General features: G+C 37.0%; 1 protein-coding gene and 1 pseudogene across 1 annotated transcript in view; one reads left to right on the forward strand and one right to left on the reverse strand.

Annotated features, from left to right (window-relative positions):
* MICU1 (mitochondrial calcium uptake 1) overlaps positions 1 to 20829 on the reverse strand; it is a 236970-nt gene that overhangs the window by 202287 nt on the left and 13854 nt on the right. The window lies entirely within an intron of this gene.
* Positions 11357 to 20829, forward strand: part of LOC119038186 (nucleophosmin-like) — a 34724-nt pseudogene continuing 25251 nt past the window's right edge.

Genomic DNA, 20829 nt, shown 5'->3' on the forward strand with positions numbered 1-20829 from the left:
AAAATGAAAATGAAATAAATCTATAATTTTACCAGCCTCATATATATTATACCTGCAGTATATTTTTAAAAGTTATTTTCTAATGAAAATGTTCTAAAGATTTGTTATATAACAATGTGAATACCCTTAACACTACTAAACTGTACACTTGGTTAAGATGGTAAGTTTAATGTTCTGTATTTTTCACAATAAAAAAATACCTATGGAATGTGCAACACAAAGAGTGAGCCCTAATATAAATTATGTACATCACTTAATAATATACCAACTAGGGCTGGTGTGGCTCCGTGGATTGAGTGTCACCAGTTCGATTCCCTGTCAGGCAGAGCAAATGCCTGGCTTGCAGGCCAGGTCCCTAGTTGGGAGCAACTGATTGATGTTTCTCTCGCACACTGATGTTCTCTCCCTCTCTTTCCCGCTCCCTTCTCCTCTCTTTGAAAATAAACAAACAAAATCTCTAAATATATACATCAGCATTGGGTCATTGATTGTAAAAATGCTATGAAATCAAAAGGTTAAAAAGGGGAAACTGAGTCCTGGCCAGGTGGCTCAGTTTATTGGAAGATCATCCCAAACACCAAAAAAGTTTCAGATTCAATCCCCAGTCAGGGCACAAACCTAGATTGCAGGTTCAATCCCTAGTTAAGGCACATATGGAAGGCAACTGATTGATGTTTCTCTCTCACATTGATGTTTCTCTCTCTCTCTCTCACATCAATGAACATATAGTTGGGCGAGTATTAAAAAAATGGGAGCGGGAAACTGAAAGACAGAGTGAAGGGGTATATGGGAACTCTGTATTTTTCACTCAACTTTCTTCTTTGAACCAAAAACTGCTAAAAAAAAGTCTATGGATTAAAAAAAAACATTTCCTTCTATAAGGTATTTTCCACTTGTAAATAATCATTTTCTACAGTCAATTATAATGACTATGCAAGTTTCATATTCTTTGAGAAAATACTCAATTACACCTATGACTGCTCACAATGTCTCCAAAAAGGATAAAACAGATAAAAATCCCTGCAGTCCTCCTTTGGTGCACTCTTTCACGAGCTGCAACCCACATTCTCCCTATGTGACAATGGTGGTGAGTTAATGACAAAACACAGTTACTGAACTCTTACAGGCTTTCTCAACAGGTGTTCCATGACAGAATGAAGACATCCACTGGGCAATCAACTAATTGTTCTCTTACACCTCTAGAATGGTAGATCTGTGCAAATAGAAGGAGAACTGAGAAAGTAATCACTGAAATAATTTTTGTTGTTCTGTGGTTCAGCTAAGGAACCCTGATTGGGAGTGTTGGAGATATGGAAAACTAACTAACCGAACTAAGTTATACCATTTGGAGTAGCTAATACTAGCAGTTATCACATCCCTATTTTGTACAGACAACAGAGGAGTGAACAAAATAAAAACATGTATGTGACACCGGGTAAGAGTGGTAAAGAAAATACTTCACCTCTCAAAATATCTTGTTAAGCTGCTCTGCTAAACTCTATAGAGCAGTTAAATGCATCCATAAACAGAGAATAACCATTAATATTTTCCTCCTATGTATATAATCATAACGGGAGTAAGTATACTAAAATCCTGAGGGTGGTATGAAAACAGACCAGAATTATTCTGACCAGACTTGAGAAAAGTTAGTACCTAAAAATGGAATATTAAAATAATACATCAAAATTTGTTTGTAAATAGGTTAGGGCCTGAAACAATGATTTCAGAGCATTCTACTAGTCCCATGAAATACAACCCTATTCCCTGTTTCTTTTCTCTATTGTTTTTCTTCCTTTCTCTCTTCTTCTATAATACATGAAAGCTGCAAATCATCCCACGGCATTAACACAAAGTCAAAGCACAAAGAAAACACAGATGCCCAGTCTTTACCCCCATACAGAGGTTCTGCTTGACAAGAAGTCAACATAGATGATAATCTAAAGGCCTCCCTTCATCTTTCCCTAGCACAAAGCTCTCACCTGGCCTTCTTGTGAACAGAAAGTATTCCTAAACACAAAAAGGAGAGAAGGGAGTAATAATGTGTAAAAAGTAAAGTACTTTGGACTTAGAAGTCTTAAATTTAAATCCCAGGTATTTGAATTTAAACTCTGGATGCTATCTGGTCTTAGTGTTCTTATCTACAAAATTAGGGGAATCACATTACATGGTCTCCCGGATTCTTTTCCATCTAACATTCTGTGATGGAAAAGTCAAAGATTCACAGAAATACCACTTCACCTCCCAAACCTTCTCTCTCAGAAGCCAAAAACTCTCAGGCCTCTCAGATCTCCTACCCTTACTTCTCTTTTCTTCTTTATCCCAAAGTTTCTCTTCCCTTTGCCTAGGTTGGTGTTACTAGTAACCAGGAGCATTTCCTTCCATTTCGGTTATGACAACCAAAAATGTGTCCATACATTGCCAAATATTCCCAGGGGAAGGGGGTAAAAGTCTGATCTAGTTGAAAATTAGTGTGCTATAAGACAGGGAAAAAAATCAATGGGAATTCTCCTCACATTCTTGAAACCACGGTCCTTTGGTCAGAAAGAAGAGTTTCCCTTTCTCAGACTTTTAAGTGCCTGCACAGTGCCAGTACTGCCACTGCCCTAGAGATAAGTGTGCATTTTTTAGAATTTCCTACAATCATAACAGTGTATGTACAAACCAATTAAAGAATAGGCAGAAGATCTGAATAGACACTTTATCAAAGAATACCTATGAGTGGTGAATAAGCACATGAAAAAATGCTCAGCACCATTAGCTATTACAGAAGTGAAAATGAAAACCACAATTAGTACCACTATATACCTATTACAATGTCTTAAAAAAGAAAACAAACAATACTAAAACCAACAATATTTGACAATATCAAAGATACAGAGCAATTGTACCCCTCATATATTGTTGGTGGGGAAAGCAAGTTGGTATACTCCTAGCTATTTACTCTAGAAATGAAAACTTATGTTCATACAAAAGCCTGTACCTAAATGTTTACAGCAATTTTATTCATGATCATCAAAACTGGAAATAAATAATTTCAACAGCTGAATGGATAAACAAAGTCTAATGCATCCAGATAATGGCATACCACACAGCAATCAATCAATGAAGAATGAATTATTGACATGCTTAACAAGAATCATAAAGGTATTATGATGATGAAAGGAGCCAGTTTCAAAAGGTTACAGGACAGACTTCCAGCCAAGATGGAGGCATAGGTAGAAACACTGTACCTCCTTGCACAACCAAGTTTTAAGACAACAAAGTTTTAGTAACAAAAACACGACCAAAATACAGAAAATTGCACTGTACGGAAGCCTGGCAACAATGGACCATTCAGCCAGCCAGTAAGAGGGGTGGAGTCAGAGGCCAGCAGAATGGGGTTGGGCAGGAAAAAGTGGCCGACTGACCCACGTGTGCACGCAGTGGTTGGCTGATCCCAGGCATGGGGTGGCAATTCGTGCACAGATAAACCAGGCAAAAAAACAAGCAGTGAGTCAGACCGCACAAACCAGGGCCCCAGTGCCGGGAATTAAAGCCTAAAAGCTCCAACTGATAAAACTTTCAGGGGTCGAGGTGCCAGGAGAGGCTTCCAGGTTCACAGAGAGTTTGTTGGAGAGACCCACAGGGTCCTGCAGGGTGCACAAGCCCACACATCAAGGAACCAGCACCAGAAGGGCCCAATTTGCTTGTGGGAAGCAGCAGAGGAGCCAGAAATCTGAGAGAGAGTGTGGAACAAGCGCCACTGCCCCTCTCTGACCCCGCCCTCACATACAGAGGCCCTGCCCTGGTGAACATCTAAGGCTCTGCCCCTCATGCATAAGAGGTGCGAACAGATCAAAACATTATGGCTCAAGAAGAAGAACAGCTCAAAGCCCCAGAGCCCATACTTCTAAGCAACCAAGAGATAGCCAACCTATCAGATGCACAGGTTCAAAACACTGGTGATCAGGATGCTCACAGAACTGGTTGATTTTAGTCACAAATTAGAGGAACAAAAGAAGGCTAAACTAAGTGAAATGAAGCAAAATGCACAGGGAACCAATAGTGATGGAAACAAATCTGGGACTGAAATCAATGGAGTGGACCAGAAGAAAAAAATAATGACCAAACAGAAAAGAATGAAGACACTAGAATTCAAAAAAATGAGGAGAGGCTTAGGAACCTCCAGGACATCTTTAAACGCTCCAACATCCGAATTATAGGGGTGCCAGAAGGGGAAAAGGAACAGTAACAAGTGGAAAACTTATTTGAACAAATAATAAAGAAGAACTTCCCCAATCTGGCAAAGGAAATAGACTTCTAGGAAATCCAGGAAGCTCAGAGAGTCCCAAAGAAAGTAGACCCAAGAAGGAACACACTAGGGCACATCATAATTACATTAGCCAAGATTCAAATGAAGGAGAGAATCCTAGAAGCAGCAAGAGATAAGGGGACAGTCACCTACAAAGGAGTTCCCATCAGACTGTCAGCTGATTTCTCAAAAGAGACCTTACTGGCAAGAAAGGGATGGAAAGAAGTATTCCAAGTCATGAAATCCAAAGACCTCTATCCAAGATTGCTCTACCCAGCAAAGCTTTCATTTAGAATGGAAGGGCAGATAAAGTGCTTCTCAGATAAGATCAAATTCAAGGAGTTCATCACCACCAAGCCCTTACTTATTATATGAAATGTTAAAAGGACTTATCTAAGAAAAAGAAGATAAGAATATGAATAGTGAAAGGACAGCAAACTCACAGTTATTAACAACCACACCTAAAACAAAAGCAAACTAAGAGGACAGCTAGATCAGGAGTGGAACCATAGAAATGGAGATCACATGAGGGTTAGCAACAGGGGAATGGGAGGAGGAAAAGGGGGAAGCAGGTACAGAGAATAAGTAGCATAGATGGTACATAGAAAATAGACAGGGGGAGGGCATGAATAGTATGGGAAATATAGAATCTAAAGAACTTGTGACACATGAACATAAACTAAAGGGGGGAATGGTGGGGAAGGAGGTGTGCAGAGTGGGGGGGAATAAAGGGGGGGAACAGGACAACTGCAGTGGCATAATCTATATATATATATTTAAGTTACAGGACATTCTGGAACCTTAAAACTGTAGTGATGGAAAAGAAAAAAGATCAGATTGCCAGAGGTTACCAGTAGGTAGAATATTTGTCTACAAAGGAACGACACAGAGATTTTTAGGGTGACACTCTGTACACAGACTGGGATGATAGCCATGAAAATCTGGACAAGTGTTAAAACGTACAGAACTGCACTGCAAAAAATAAGTCAATTTTACAGTAAAAAAATTCTTAAAACACTGATTCTGACTTAAGATTCAATGACTACTTATTTCATTAAAGATTTCTGCATCTATATTTACTATAGATTGTAGTCTTATTTTTCTCAATCCCTGTACTTTCCCCCCCATTCTACCCCTCCTCCTTCCCACTGATAACCCTCCAGGTGGTCTCTATTTCTGTGACTCTGTTCCTGTTCCAATTCTTTGCTTAGTTCATTTTTGTTTTTTATTTTTTCTTTGGGTTCAGTTGATGATAGCTGTGAGTTTGTTGTCACTTTACTGTTCATATTTTTTATCTTCTTTTTTTTTAGATAAGTCCCTTTAACATTTCATATAAGGGCTTGGTGATGATGAACTCTTTTAACTTGACCTTATCTGGGAATCACTTTCTCTGCCCTTCTATTCTAAACGAAATCTTTGCTGGATAGAATAATCTTGGATGTAGGTCCTTGCTTTTCATGACTCAGAATACTTCTTTCCAGCCCCTCCTTGTATGCAAGTTTTCTTTTGAGAAATCAGCTGATAGGCTTATGAGCACTTCTTTGTAGGCAACTGTCTCTTTTTCTCTTGCTGCTTTTAAGATTCTCTCCTAATCTTTAATCTTGGGTAATGTAATTATGATGTGCCTTCATGTGTGCTTCCTTGGGTCCAACTTCTTTGGGACTGAGCTTCCTGGAATTCCTGGAGGTCTACTTCCCTCCCTAGATTAGGGAAGTTCTCCTTTATGTTTTCAAATAAGTTTTCAATTGCTTGTTCTTACTATCTCCTTCTGGCATCCTTTCTGGCACACCCTATTCAGATGCTGGAATGTTTTAAGTTGCCCTGGAGGTTCCTAAGCCTCTCATCATTGTTTTGAATTCTTGTTTATTCTGTTCTGGTTGAATGTTTAGTCTTCCTTTTGCTCCAAATCACTGATTTGAGTCCCGGTTTCCTTCCCTTCACTGTTGGTTCCCTATACATTTTCCTTTATTTCACTTTACATAGCCTTTATTTTTTCCTCTTCTGAGACAATACTCAACCATTTCTGCAAGTATCCCGATTACCAACGTTTTGAACTGTGCATCTGGTAAGTTGGCTATCTCTTCATTGCTTCGTTGTATTTTTTTCGGGGGAGAGAGTTGATCTGTTCTTTTATTCGGGCCATATTTTTTGGTCTTGGTGCACCTGTTACTAAGGAGCGGAGCCTTAGCTGTTCACCAGGGCGGGGCAACCCATGTCACTTCATTGTGGCACTGTATGTGGGGGCGAGGGTCAAGAGAGAACAATGTCATCTGCTTGGCTCTCTACAGGTTTTCAGTCACTTCTTTTGCTACCCCCAAGCAAACTGGACCCTTCTGGTGCTGATTCCTAGGTGGGTGGTTTTGTGCATGTTCTAGGACCCTGTGGGTCCAAAGAACTCTCTTATGAGGCTTGGAGTTTCTCCAGTCGCCTCAACCCTCACAGGTGTTTTCAGTCAGAGGTTCTGAGGCTTTACTTCCCTGGAACCCTGGGTTGTGTAGTCTGTCTCACTCCCCAGTTGTTCCTTCCAGTTTATCAACACACAAACATGGGACTGCCAGGACCTCCAGTTGCCACCTTCCCACACATCCTCTCCACCCCAGCTGCCCATCTCCACTCCTCCTACCAGTCTGGATGAAGACTTCCACACAGTTTGACTTTCTGGCAGTTCTGGTTGTTTTTGTTTTTAAATTTGTTGCTATCCTTCTTTTGGTTGTGCAAGGAGGCAAAGTTTATCTACCTATGCCTTCATCTTGGCCAGACAAATCATACTGATTCTCAAGGAATAGTGCTGAAAAAGAACAAAGTTGGAGGACTTTCCCCCTTTCCTAGCCTCAGTAAATTTTTACCTGTACTCTGAGGTGACAGGGTTTGCTATCCTCCCCCAGTGGCCAAAGGCTTTTGTTATTTAGGGGCAAAGTCTAAAATAAAATTTTTGCTTTTCTCATTGTGGTGGGTGCTCCCCTACGATGGGCTGAATCCATGGAAGAGGATTTCTCTGTCTCACCCTTTCCCCAATCTTTCTGGTGAGCTCCTGGTTGATATCCAGTGAAAAGAGCCTGTGTATGGTTATAAACTCTTTTTGTATCTATGGTTTCTAGGGATTCCATACTCTAACAATACCTCAAATTGGTCTTCAGCAATTTGTGAAAATTTTAGTTGAATTTTAGGTAATTATCCTAGAGAAATGAAAGCATTAACACAAAAACCTGTAAATCAATGTTCACACCAACTCTATTCATAAAAATAAGCACATAAGAGTGTTCAACCTTATTACCCATTATCAAAATGCAAATTAAAACAATAAGATACCACTACACACCTATTAGGCTAAAAAAAATTTTAATGACAATACCAAGTGCAGTAAGAATACAGAACAAGTGAATCCTTTGCTGCTGGTAGGAATGCAAAATGGTAGTCACTCTAGAAAACGCTTTGACATTTTCTCATAAAGTTTAACATGCACTTACCATGAGACCCAAGCAATCTACTCCTGAGTAGTTACCTTGGAGAAATAAAAACTTTTGTTCTCATAAACCTGTATGAATGTTACAAAAATTCTATAATTGCCAAGAACTATGTCTTTCAACAGTTGAAAGAATAAACAAACTGTGGTATACCCATATAATGGAATACAACTATAACCAAAGGAATAAAATGTTGATACATGCAATAGCTTGGATGAATTTCAAGGTATTATACAGAGTGAAAGAAACCAGTCTCAAAGGTTACATACGATATGATTCTATTTATACTAGAGATGGAGAGTTTACCAGTGGTTGCCAAAGAATAGAGGTAAATGAGGGTGTGACCATAAAAGGATAGCATGAACAGTTGTTTCAGAACTTTAATGTATCCTGATCACGGTTGTAGTAAACTGAACATATATTACTAAAACTCATGCACTAAATTTCATAGAACTGGATACTAAAAGAAAAAGTTAGTTTTACTATATGATAAATTTAAAGCAGTTTTAAAACACAGGTTATATACTATATGATTCCATTTATATGACATCATAGAAAAGGCAAAACTGTCACAACAGAAAACAGATCAATGGTTGCCAGGGATTATGGGTAAGGAGAAGAGGGTGACATAAAGGGGCATAAGGCAATTTCCTCTGGGGGAGGAGGAACTGCTTTACATCTTGATTACTGTGGTGAATATATTACTGTGTTTCTCAAAACTCAGAGAATACAAAAAAAGGTAAACTTTATTGTAAGTAAACTATACTTCAATAAATCTAAATATAGTTGGCTTTTAAATATACCTGTGAGATGTACTATTGAAAAGAAAATACTTAGCTTTAAATACACCTATGAGAAAAAAAGAACAAAATAAAGTATCTATCTCAACAATTAAAATAAAAACAAAGTAAACATAAAAGAAATAAAAAACAGAAATATAAAGGTTCTAGGAACAAGTCTAGTAAAAGATGTGTAAAATTTTATTGAGGAAATCACGAGACTTCATTGAAATACCTATTTAAAGGTCTAAGACCTAAATAAATGTAGAGATACAGTATGCTAATAAGCTGAAAAAACTTTTTTTGTAAAGACAGCAATTCTCCAAACTAAACTACAAAATCAATGCAATCCCAATGAAAATCCAAATGAGATTTTAGTGTTCTTTAATAAACTACCCTAAAATAAATCGGAAGTACAAAAGGCCAAGGAAAGCCAAAACATGCTTAAAAAAACAAACAAACAAAAAAACAACAAAGAAGAAGAAGCTGCTCTAACATGAAAACTCATTAGAAATCTTAGTACTTACAACAATGTGGCACTGGCACAGTACAAAAGAACAATGGAAAAAATTAAAAAGGTCCAACACAGATCCACATAAATACAGATACTTCATGACTACACAGGTGGAATAATAAATCAACAGGAAAAGGAGTATTTCTCAATAAATGGAGCTGGGATATTTATTAGGTATGCATAAAGAAAGACTCAGATGGACTAATAATAAACAAATGTTAATTGTAAGTGAATTAAACATGAGTGTAAAATGAAAAATGTAAAGCTGATGATATGAGAATATTTTTATGACATCAGAGTAGGAAAAGTATTTTTTAAAATACTACAAAAAATAATGAATATAAAAGATTGAAAATTTTCTTATATTAAAAATGACAGTAAAAAATGTAAGTCATCGTAAAAGATACCACAGAAGACAAAATAAAAGATAATATTAAAAGACTCTAAAAAGAAAGTAAAAAGTTGAGTCCAGAGAGGTACAAAATAGTTCCTACTCATATTAGCATCAAAGGACTAACAGCCAGATTAGTTCCTCAAAATGAGAAAAAAAATCAAAAGGAAAAATGGGCAAAAGAGAAATCCAAATGGTCACTAAACATACAAAAAGATGTTCAACAGTATTCTCAAGATAATAAAATGCAAATCTGTATCAAATATTTCACAACTTACGTCTGGTAAAATTAAAAAGGCCACAACACCCTGCACTGACAAAGATGTGGAGCGATCACAACTCTCACACTGGACACGAGAGTATACATTGGCTCAATCCCTTTAGAAAAGTTTGACATTATCTTGATAAATAAAGACATGAATACCTTTAACCCTATAATTTCACTGTAGAAAAATTTAAACATATCCAAAAGATATGTACAGGAGTATTCATAACAACACTATTTGTAATGAAAACTAGTAATAACCTAAATGTCCATCAATATCTTTTTTATTTTCACCCAAAGGCATTCTGTCATTGCTTTTGAGAGAGACAGAGAGAGGTGGGGGGAGAGAGAGAAAGAAAAAGAGAGAGAGAGAGAGAGGTAGAGGGAGAGAGGAGCGTCAATGTGAGAGAAGCATGGATCTGACACCTTCTTGCACAGGCCCTGACCAGGAATCAAACCCACTATCTTTCAGTTTACCCAGTAACAAGCCAACCAATTGAGCCACACCTGCCAGGTCTCTATCAACACTTAAAATAGTTAAAAAAATAAATAAATAACTCATGTAATGGAATAAAATATGTTAGCAAAAACAAATGAACTACACAATACACAAGAAGGATAAATCTTACAAATAATAATAATAAAACAATAAAATTGAAAATAAAACACAGTTGTATTCCGTTTTCATGACATTTAAAAAGATAATATTCAACCATAATGTTTAGGGTTGTAAAACTTAAAGGAAAACTAAGAAATTGATCATCATAAAAGTCATAATAGGGGTTATCTCTGAAAAAAGGGAGAGAATTGTCATAGGAACATAACACGTGGGAGTGGAAGGATCTGGGGGCTAGCAATGCCCAAATTCCTAAAGGATAATGAACAATTAGAAGTTTACTTTATAATTATTCTTTAAAGTGAACATTTCTTTTTTATACATTTTTTACTTCAAAATAAAACAATATTTAAAAAATGAGATAGGAAATTATGAAATAAGTTTTAGGCATATTTACATCCCCCGAAAATGCTTTCCAGGTAACACACAGTAAGTCTCATAAATATAATGTTGAGTAAAAAGGGAATCACAAAAATATATATGGTTAGATTTCATCTATATAAAGCTCAAAAACTGGGAAAATAAATTGTTTAGTGATACACATAATCATGCTTATCACCAAAATTTCAGATGCTACTTTATCTCCTCAGGTTGAAGATGGCTATGATCAGGAAAAGGAACCTGGAAGACTCTAGGGTGATGAACTATTCTTTTCATCTTGGATAATGGTTAGCTAAAAGTTCACTTTTATATTTATTCTTTAAAGTGTACAAAGATCCCACCCATGTAGTCTTCCTTATGCTATAACTCTATATGATGTATACTATATTTATGTAATATATGAGTTCTGTCTATAAAGTATTCAGCCACGTACCATGAAAAATAGGGACATTTACTGAAGAAGGTGCAGGATACAAGAAACACTGTACACAGGACAATGACCCTTCAATCCCCTTCAAAGCAGATACCTTGGGATCTCACACAGTTCCTCTGATTACCATCAGTTGCCCTGTCATATTTTCCTGAATCTCACTGATGGTCTGACATTTCTTCCCTTTCAAAAGTTTTAGTTTTGGGAAAAACCAGAAGTCGCAGGATGCCAAATCTGGGCTGTAAAGGTACTGAATCACCTGGGTAATCTGACATTTTGCTAAAAAAAACCTTGCACAAATGATGCGCGAGCTGGCATGTTATCGTGATGATACTGCCAATCACCAGTTGCCTACAGCTGCAGCCTTCTGAATCACAAAAATAGTTTCCACAGAGGAATGTTAAAGCTTAATGCAAAATTTGATGTAGATTCATTGTCTACTCAGTCATTCTGAACGCAGCAGCCACAAACTACACATCTTCACTCAACGGTGTCTACTGCTCTCACTGACTAGTACGGTGAAGTCATTACTGTTCACACATGCATATTCCAGTCCACTCTCCTTGGCTTCCAGGTTATATCAATGTTGTGCAAGCCATCTTCACTATATTAACAACAGTTGGAGTTTTTCCGGACAGACCGTGTACATATATAAAATTCTTTTCTAAAGACACCCAACCATTCAAAAAGCTGTTATCGAGTTAATTTAATTTAACAACAGAATAAACCTAAATAGCCTATATAAACCTATTATCACATTCTCATTTGTAATTTGCTAATCTGCTAGTTCACTCATTGCTAAATCTGTTGGCTTTGTTAATAAAGCTTTAACATGAAAATGTATAGCAAAAGTACTGGTTGACCTAGCCTAACTCTACAAAATGCTGAGAATGATCCTAGAAAGAGTAAACTAAAAAATATAGACTGATCAATAATAATGCATTATATGCACTATAAACACAGAGTTAGTATACTTTATGGGCTTCCCAATTAAATTAAAACCTCTAAATCCTACTGTGATATGTGAAATGATATGTGAAGACAGAATGAAGGAATCAATATTTAGTACAGATGTCACCTTGCATGTGCAGATATTTCTGTATTTTATAAGTGCCGCAATAAATACTCTCTCATTTGCATTATATTAAATTTTCAAATGTAAAAAATGGGGCACCTGTATTAAAATACAGTAACAATTCCACATCAAAATTAAGTGTGGATTTATGACGTGTTACTCAGAATCTCCTTCAACAGCAAAGAACTGATTAGCACTACAAGCTGATCTGTAAGATTAATGTATATTTCTGCCAAAGTCTCTTTCTGCATAAATAACAATTACAGTGGAATTTTTTTAAGCATTCACAGCAACAGATATCTTAACACTCTTTCATAACAATCTGTCTATATTTATGTCCTCTCTAGAAACAAACCTCCTAGGATGACAGCAACAGTATATATTTCATAAGATATTTTATTTCCTTTCTAACCTTTATTCCAATGTCTACTTACTCAGGTACTTTTTAAAAGAGATTTTCCCTTGCTTACATAAAATATTTTAAACTCTAGGATTTAATTAAAACCAAGTTAGAACATCACAAATTAAAGTGCTACTAAACATGTAGAGAAGTTTATATTTTATATATTTTAAATTTATACATTTTTTAAGTTTATTTTTATTGTTGACACTATTACAAATGTCCCCATTACTCGCACCCCTTTTCCCTACCCTCTGGTCATCACTACACTGTTTCTATGTCTATGGGTTATGCATATATGTCCTTTGACTAATTCCTTCACCTTTTTATTTTGTTTTATTAAACTAAGGCCCAGAAAGTTATGTGTCTTACTTAAGGTAATCTAATTAATTTAAACTAGATACCAGACCTTACTAACTTGACCTTACTGGCCATTAATTTTGAAGTTAGTCAGACCTATGATTCCTGACATAGCAACCTGATGCTTCCATAAAATAGGAATAATAACACAATGCAAACAACTTTGAATAAAAATAAATGAGACTTCCAGCCAAGATGGGGGCAAAGGTAGAAACCCTTCCCTTCCTTATACAACCAAAAGGAGGATAACGACCAATCCAAAATCAATAAACAACCAGAAGTGTCAGAAAATCAAACTGCATGGAACTCCAACAACCAAGGAATTAAAGAAACAGTCATCCAGACCAACCAAACTGGTAAGATAGGTGGACAGAGAGAACCCACTGTTAGGCGGTGGACCATGCAGGCAGGGCTAGCTGAATGGTAAACTGAGACTCAGAGCTAACTGTGGACTAGGCAGGGGTTGTCACAGAAGAAGAAACACCCAGTCTCACACCGGAGTTCATTGGAAAGTGGGGCTAGAGCCGAGCATGCAAGCTGCATTATTCCCACTCTGACCCCTCACTCATAGACAGCCCTGCAGCTCAGCAAAAAGGGTTGCCCTGCCCTATAAATACCTAAGTCCCCGCCCCCTTACGACATAATACCTAAGACCCCACCTCCTTTTTTTTTTTTTTCGTCTCAGGTGTGCTGAGACCAAAAAAATATGGCCCAAATGAAAGAACAGAGCAAAACTCCAGAGAGAACTAAATGATGAGGAGATAGCCAATCTAGCTGATGGAGAGTTCAAAGCCCTGATAATCAAAATGCTCACAGAACTGACTGAGCTTAGTTGCAAAATGAAAGAGCAAATGAAAGATACCCAAGGTGAAATGAAGTAAAATATTCAGGTAACCAACAGTGACAGGAAGGAAACTGAAACTCAAATCAATGACTTGGAACAAAAGGCAGAAATAATCATCCAACTAGGACAGAATTAAGAAACAACAATGCCAAAAAAAAAGAGAGAGAGATTTAGGAATCTCTGGGGCAACTTTAAATGTTCCCATATGCAAATTATAGGGCTGACAGAAAAAGAACAAGAGCAAGAAACTGAAAACTTATTTCAACAAATAATGAAAGAAAACTTCCCCAATCTGGCAAAAGAAATGGATTTCCAGGAAGTCCAGGAAGCTCAGAGAGTCCCAAAGAAGTTGGACTCAAAGAGAAACACATCAAGGCACATCATCATTAAGTTACCCAAGATTAAAGACCAAGAGAAAATCCTAAAAGAAGTAAGGGGAAAGGAAAAAATGAACTACAAAGGAGTTTCCATTAGACTATCAGCTGATGTCCCAAAAGAAACCTTGTAGGCAAGAAGGAGGTGGAAAGAAGTATTTGAAGTCATGGAAGGCAAGGACCTACATCCAGGATTACGCTACTCAGCAAAGCTTTCATTTAAAATGGAAGGGCAGATAAAGTGCTTCCCAGATAAGGACAAGTTAATAGAGTCCAACATCACCAAGCCATTATTATAAGAAAGGTTACAAGGACTTATCTAAGAAAAAGAAGATAAAAAATATGAACAGTAAAATGAATTCACAATTATCAACAAGTGAACCTAAAAAAGAAAGAAAGAAAAACAATGAAAACAAAAACTAAGCAAACAACCAGAACAAGAACAGATTCAGAAAAATGGACATCACATGTAAGGTTTTCAATGGGCATGGGGAGAGAAGGAATGTGGAGGGAATTACAGAAAATAAGAAGCATAAAAGAAATAAAAGGCATCCAAATAGGAAGGGTGCAAGCAAAACTGTCATTGTTTGCAGATGACATGATAGTATACATAGGACACCCTATGACGCTACAAAAAAACTACTCAACCTGAAAAGTGAATTTGGCAAAACAGCAGAATACAAAGTCAATATTCACAAATTGAAGGCATTTTTGTACATCAACAATAAAGTATCAGAAATCAAGAAAAAAATCTCATTTGATATAGTAACAAGAAAAATAAAACACCTAGGAACAAACCTAACCAAGGGTGTAAAAGACCTGTACTCAGAAAATTATACAACACTGAAGAAAGAAATTAAGGAAGACAGAAACAAATGAAAGCATGCTATGTTCATGGATTGGAAGAATTAACATCATCAAAATGTCCATACTACCCAAAGCAACTTACAGATTCAATGCAATCCCTATTAAAGTACTAATGACATATCTTACAGATATAGAACAAACACTTCAAAAGTTTATATGGAACCACAAACAACCCCGAGTAGCTGTGGCAATTTTGAGAAAGAAGAACAAAGTAGGAGGGATCACAATACCTGATACCAAACTGCATTACAAGGCCATTGTAATCAAAAACAGCCAGGTACTGGCAAAAAACAGACACATAGACCAGTGAAACAGAACAGAGAGCCCAGAAATAAACCCAAGTCTCTATGGTCAATTAATATTTGACAAAGGAAAAAGCAGCATAAAATGAAGTAAAGATAGCCTTTTCAACAAATGGTGTGGGGAGATCTGGACAGCTACATGCAAAAAAAAAAGAAAGAAATTTCATCACCAACTCACACCATACACAAAAATAAATTCAAGGTAGATAAAAGACTTAAATATAAGCCTTGACATCATAAAGGTCCTACAGGAAAACACAGGCAGGAAAATCTCAGACATTTTGCCCAGCAATATTTTCACCAATATGTCCTCTAGAGCAATGGACACAAAGGAAAGAATAAACAAATGGGACCTCATTAAATTAAAAAGCTTCTGTATGACTAAAGAAAACAGCATTAAAATGAAAAAGAGAACCAACTATTTGGGAAAACATATTTGCCAATGATATGGTAAAACCTTGATCAAACCTTGGACAAGGGTTTGATCTCCAAAATATATAAAGAACTCACACAACTCCACTCCAGGAAGACAAACAACCCAATAAAAAACTGGGTAAAGACTTGAACCGCCACTTTTCTAAGGAGGACATACATAGGACTCAGAGACATATGAAAAGATGCTCAGCTTCACTAGCCCTCAGAGAGATGCAAATTAGAACCACAATGAGATACCACTTCACATCAGTCAGAATGGCCATAATTAAAAAATCAACAAACGACAAGTGTTGGAGAGGGTGTGGAGAAAAGGAAGCCTAATGCACTGTTGGTGGGAATGCAGAATGGTCTAGCCACTGTGGAAAACACTATGGAATTTCTTCAAAAAACTAAAAATGCCTTTTAGTTTTTAGAAACTGCCTTTTGACCTAGCAATTCCACTGCTGGGATTATATCCTAAGAATCCTGAAATACCAATCCAAAAGAACCTATGTACCCCGATGTTCACAGCAGCACAATTTACAAGAGCCAAGTGCTAGAAACAACCTAAATGTCCCAGTAAATGAAGAGATACAAAAACTATGGCACATTTATACAACAGAATACTACACAGCAGAAAGAAAGGAGGAGCTCCCACCCTTTGCGATGGCATAGATGGAACAGGAGAGGATTATTCTAAGTGAAATAAGTCATGCAGTGAGGGACAAACACCATATAATCTTAGCTTTAAGTGGAACCTAATCAACAAAACAAAACAAACAAGCAAGATTGCCAGAGACATTGAAATAAAGAACAAACTGACAGTAACTAGAGGGGTGGAGGGAGAGAGATAGTGGGGGGAAAATGAGGAAGGGCCATCAAGGAACATATATAAAGGATACATGGACAAAACCAAGGCGGGGTGAAAGCAGGGGAGGGGGATGGGAATGGCTGCGGGGGTGGAAGAGTTGTAGTAGGTAAATGCAGACAACTGCACTTGAACGACAATAAATTTTTAAAAAGGAAGTGGGGGCCTAAACACAAAGCTGGGCTCCCCAGCCTACAGCACTAGAGCCAGAAAAGAACCCCAACTAACATACACCTGTGAAAAGCAGCAGGGTTTCTGTCAACCAGGGAGAGACAGCTGATGATGCAGACAGCCTCTTCAGGGGCCAACACAGGAAATTTCAATTATAGTCACTTACCCTGGGCTCCATCATAGGGAGGGCAGAGTGTACTAGAGATGTTTAGGGAAAATCTGGGTTTGGTGGCTCCAGGGAGAGAGATGAAGAACAGCCACCAGACCCCTGTGCTGAGTCATTCCCCATAATATAGGAGGACACCTTTCTCAGGCAGAGCACTCCTCTCCAAGTGCATCAGCTTGAGGGGAAGCAGTAGCCCTGCCCACAGGAATTACTCTGCCCAACACTATAGTGCTTAAGCTAGGCTGATGATTACAGCTTGAGGCTATTGACTGATTAGTTAAACAACTAAGGCAGAAAACAGAAAGAAGCCAAAATGGGAAGACAAACAAACACAGATGAAATGAAAGAACAAGAGAATTCTCTGGAAGAAAAACTAGATGAAATAGAGGCAAACAATTTATCAAACAGAGTTTAGAGTAATGATTATATGGATACTCAATAGCATGAATAAAGACATAGTAACCATAAAAATGACCAGTCAGAAATAAAGAATGAAATATCTGAAGTAAATAACACAATAGAAGGAATAAACAGTAGGGCTAGATGAAACAGAGGACTGAATCTGATTTGGAAGACAAGGTAGGAAAAAAACACAGGCAGAGTGGCAAAAAGAAAAGAGAATTTTAAAAAGTAAGGAGAGCTTAAGAAACATTTTGGATAACATTACGCATAACAACATCCATATCATGGGAATACCAAAAGGAGAAGAGAGCAAGCAAGGGATTGAGAACCTATTTGAAGAAATACTGAATACAGAAATACTGAACTTCCCTAACCTGGTGAAGGAAAAAGACACACAAGTCCAGGAAGCTCGGAGAATCCCAAACGAGTTGGACCCAAAGAGACCCACGACACATCACAAGTAAAATGATGAGGCTTGAAAAGAAGGAGAAAATCCTAAAAGCCACAAGAGAAAATCAGGTAGTTACAAAGGAGCACCAATTTGACTATCACCTGATTTCTCAAGAGAAACATTTCAGGACAGAAGGGAGTGGCATGAAATATTCAAGGCAATGAAAAGCAAGGACCTACAACCAAGGCTACTTTACCCAGGGAGGCTATCATTTATAATTGAAAGAGAAATAAGGAACTTTCCCAACAAGAAAAAGTTAAAAGAGTTTGTTAACACCAAACCAGTTCAGCAACAAATGTTAAAGGGCTTATTTTAAGAAGAGGAAGAAAAAGAGGGGAAAAAAGCAGAAGAAAATAGTGTAACAATAAAATCGCACTGAACACATCAATAATCACCTTAAATGGAATGGCCTAAATGCTCCAACCAAAAGACATGGGGTAGCTAAATGGGTAAGAAAACAAGACCCATATATATACTGCCTTCAAGAGATCCAACTCAGATAAAAAGATGTGCACATACTAGAAGGGATGGAAAAGATATTTCATGGAAATGGAAAAGAATAAAAAGCTGGGGTGCAGTATTTATATCCAACAAAATAGACTTTAAAACCAGGGTATAGTAAGAGACAAAGAGGGATACTACCCAATGATAAAGGATCAATCCAACAAGGGGATATAACCCTAGTAAATGTTTACACAGCCAACATAGGAGCCCCTAAATATGTGAAGCAAATCTTGATGGACATAAAGGGAGAGATAAACATAAATATGGTCATAGTTGGGGATTTAACACCTCTATGACTGCAATGAATAGATCTTCCAGGCAGAAAATCAACAAGGACGCAGCGACCTTAAGTGATACTCTAATTCAAATGGATTTAATTGATAGCTTCAGGGCCTTTTCCCCCAAAGCATCAAAATATACATACTTACCAAGTGCACATGGAACACTGTAGGATAGACCACATGGTAGGACACAAAACAAGTCTCAATAAATATAAGAAGACTGAAATCATATCAAGCATCTTCTCTGACCATAATGCTATGAAACTAGAAATCAACCACAAGAAGAACACTGAAAAACACACAAAGATATGGCAGTGAAATAACATGTTATTAAACAATGAATTGGTCAACAAGGAGATCAAGGAAGAAATCAAAAGATACCCTGAAACAAATGAAAATAAGGACACAACAATTCAAAATGTGTGGTAAACTGGAAAAACAATCCTTAGAGGGAAATTCATAGGATTATAGCCTATCTCAAAATAAACAAATAAAAGAAAAGAAAGCTCAAACAATCTAACTTCATACTTAAAAGAACTTGAAAAGAACAACAAACAAATCCCAAGGTGAGTTAGAAGGCAATAATAAAGATCAGAGCAGGAATAAATGAAACAGAGTCTAAAAAACGATATAAAAGATCAATGGATCTAAACTGGAAAGGAAGAAGTAAAACTGTCATTATCTGCAGATGACATGATACTGTACATAGAGAACTCCAAAGATTTCACCAAGAAACTACTTGAACTAAAAACAGAATTCAGCAAAGTACCAGGATACAAAATTAATATCCAGAATTCTGTTGCATTTCTATATGCCAATAATAAACTAACAGAAATTAAGAAAACAATCCTTTTCACGATTGCTACAAAAAGAATAAAATACCTAGGAATAAACCTAATCAAGGAAGTAAAAGATCTGTATTTGGAAAATTAGAAGAAACTGAGGAAAGAAATAGAAGACACAGGCCTGGCTGGTGGAGCTCAGTGGATGAGCGTTGGCATACAAACCAAAGGGTCGCTGGTTCCATTTCTAGTCAGGGCGCATGCTTGAGCTGCGGGCCAGGTCCCCAGGTGGGGGCATGCAAGAGCAACCAGTTGATGTTTCTCTTCCACATTGATGTTTCTCGCCCTCTATCCCCTCTTCCCTCCCCCCTCTCTAGAAATAAATAAAATCTTAAAAGAAGAAATAGAAGATACAAATACATGGAAGCACATACTGTGTTCATGGATAAGAAGAATTAACATCATTAAAATGTCCATACTACCCAAAGCAATCTGTAGATTCAACACAATTCCTGTCAAGATTCCGATGATGTATTTCACAGAACTAGAATACACATTTCAAAAATGCATATGGAACCACCAAAGGTCTTGAATAGCAAAAGCGATTCTGAGAAAGAAATACAAAGTTAAGGAATCACTCTATAACACCAAACTATAGTATAAGGTCATAGTAATCAAAACAGCCTGTTGCTGGCATAAAAACAAACACACAGATCAATGGAACAGAATAGAGGGCCCAGAAATAAACCCACACCTTTACAGTCAATTAATATTCAATAAAGGAAGACAGAAAGCACATATAATGGGATAAAAACAGTTTATTCAATAAATGGTGTTGGGAAAATTGGGCAGATACATGAAAAAAAAAAAAAGAAACTAGACCACCTTCTTATACTATACACAAGAATACATTTAAAATGGATCAAAGACTTAAATGTTAGACCCAAAACTATATAAACTGTAGAGGCAAACATAGGCAGCAAAATCTCAGACAAAGCTCATAGCAGTATTTTATTGGATATATCTTCCCAGGTAAGGGAAACATAAGAAAAAATAAACAAATGGGACTACATCAAACTAAAAGTTTTTGCAAAGTAAAGGAAATCATCAACAAAATAAAAAGACAGAGCACAGAATGGGAGAACATATTTGCCGAAACATCTGAGAAGGGGTTAATATCCAAAATTTATGAGGAACTTATAAAATTCAACACTAAAAAAACAAGCCCAATTAAAAAATGGGCAAAGGACCTGAATAGACACTTCTTAATGAGGACATACAGATGACCAACAGACATATGAAAAGAAGCTCAACATCACTAATCACCAGAGAAATTCAAATTATTATTTTTTTAAATTTTAACTGTTGTTCAAGTACAGTTTTCTGCCCTTTACCCCCAGCCCAGCCCAGCGCCCCCAGCCTCCCCCTTGTTATTGT

This window comes from Artibeus jamaicensis, unplaced genomic scaffold (assembly GCF_021234435.1).
Source record: "Artibeus jamaicensis isolate MK-2021 breed Jamaican fruit bat unplaced genomic scaffold, CSHL_Jam_final contig_332, whole genome shotgun sequence".
Lineage (NCBI taxonomy): Eukaryota > Metazoa > Chordata > Mammalia > Chiroptera > Phyllostomidae > Artibeus > Artibeus jamaicensis.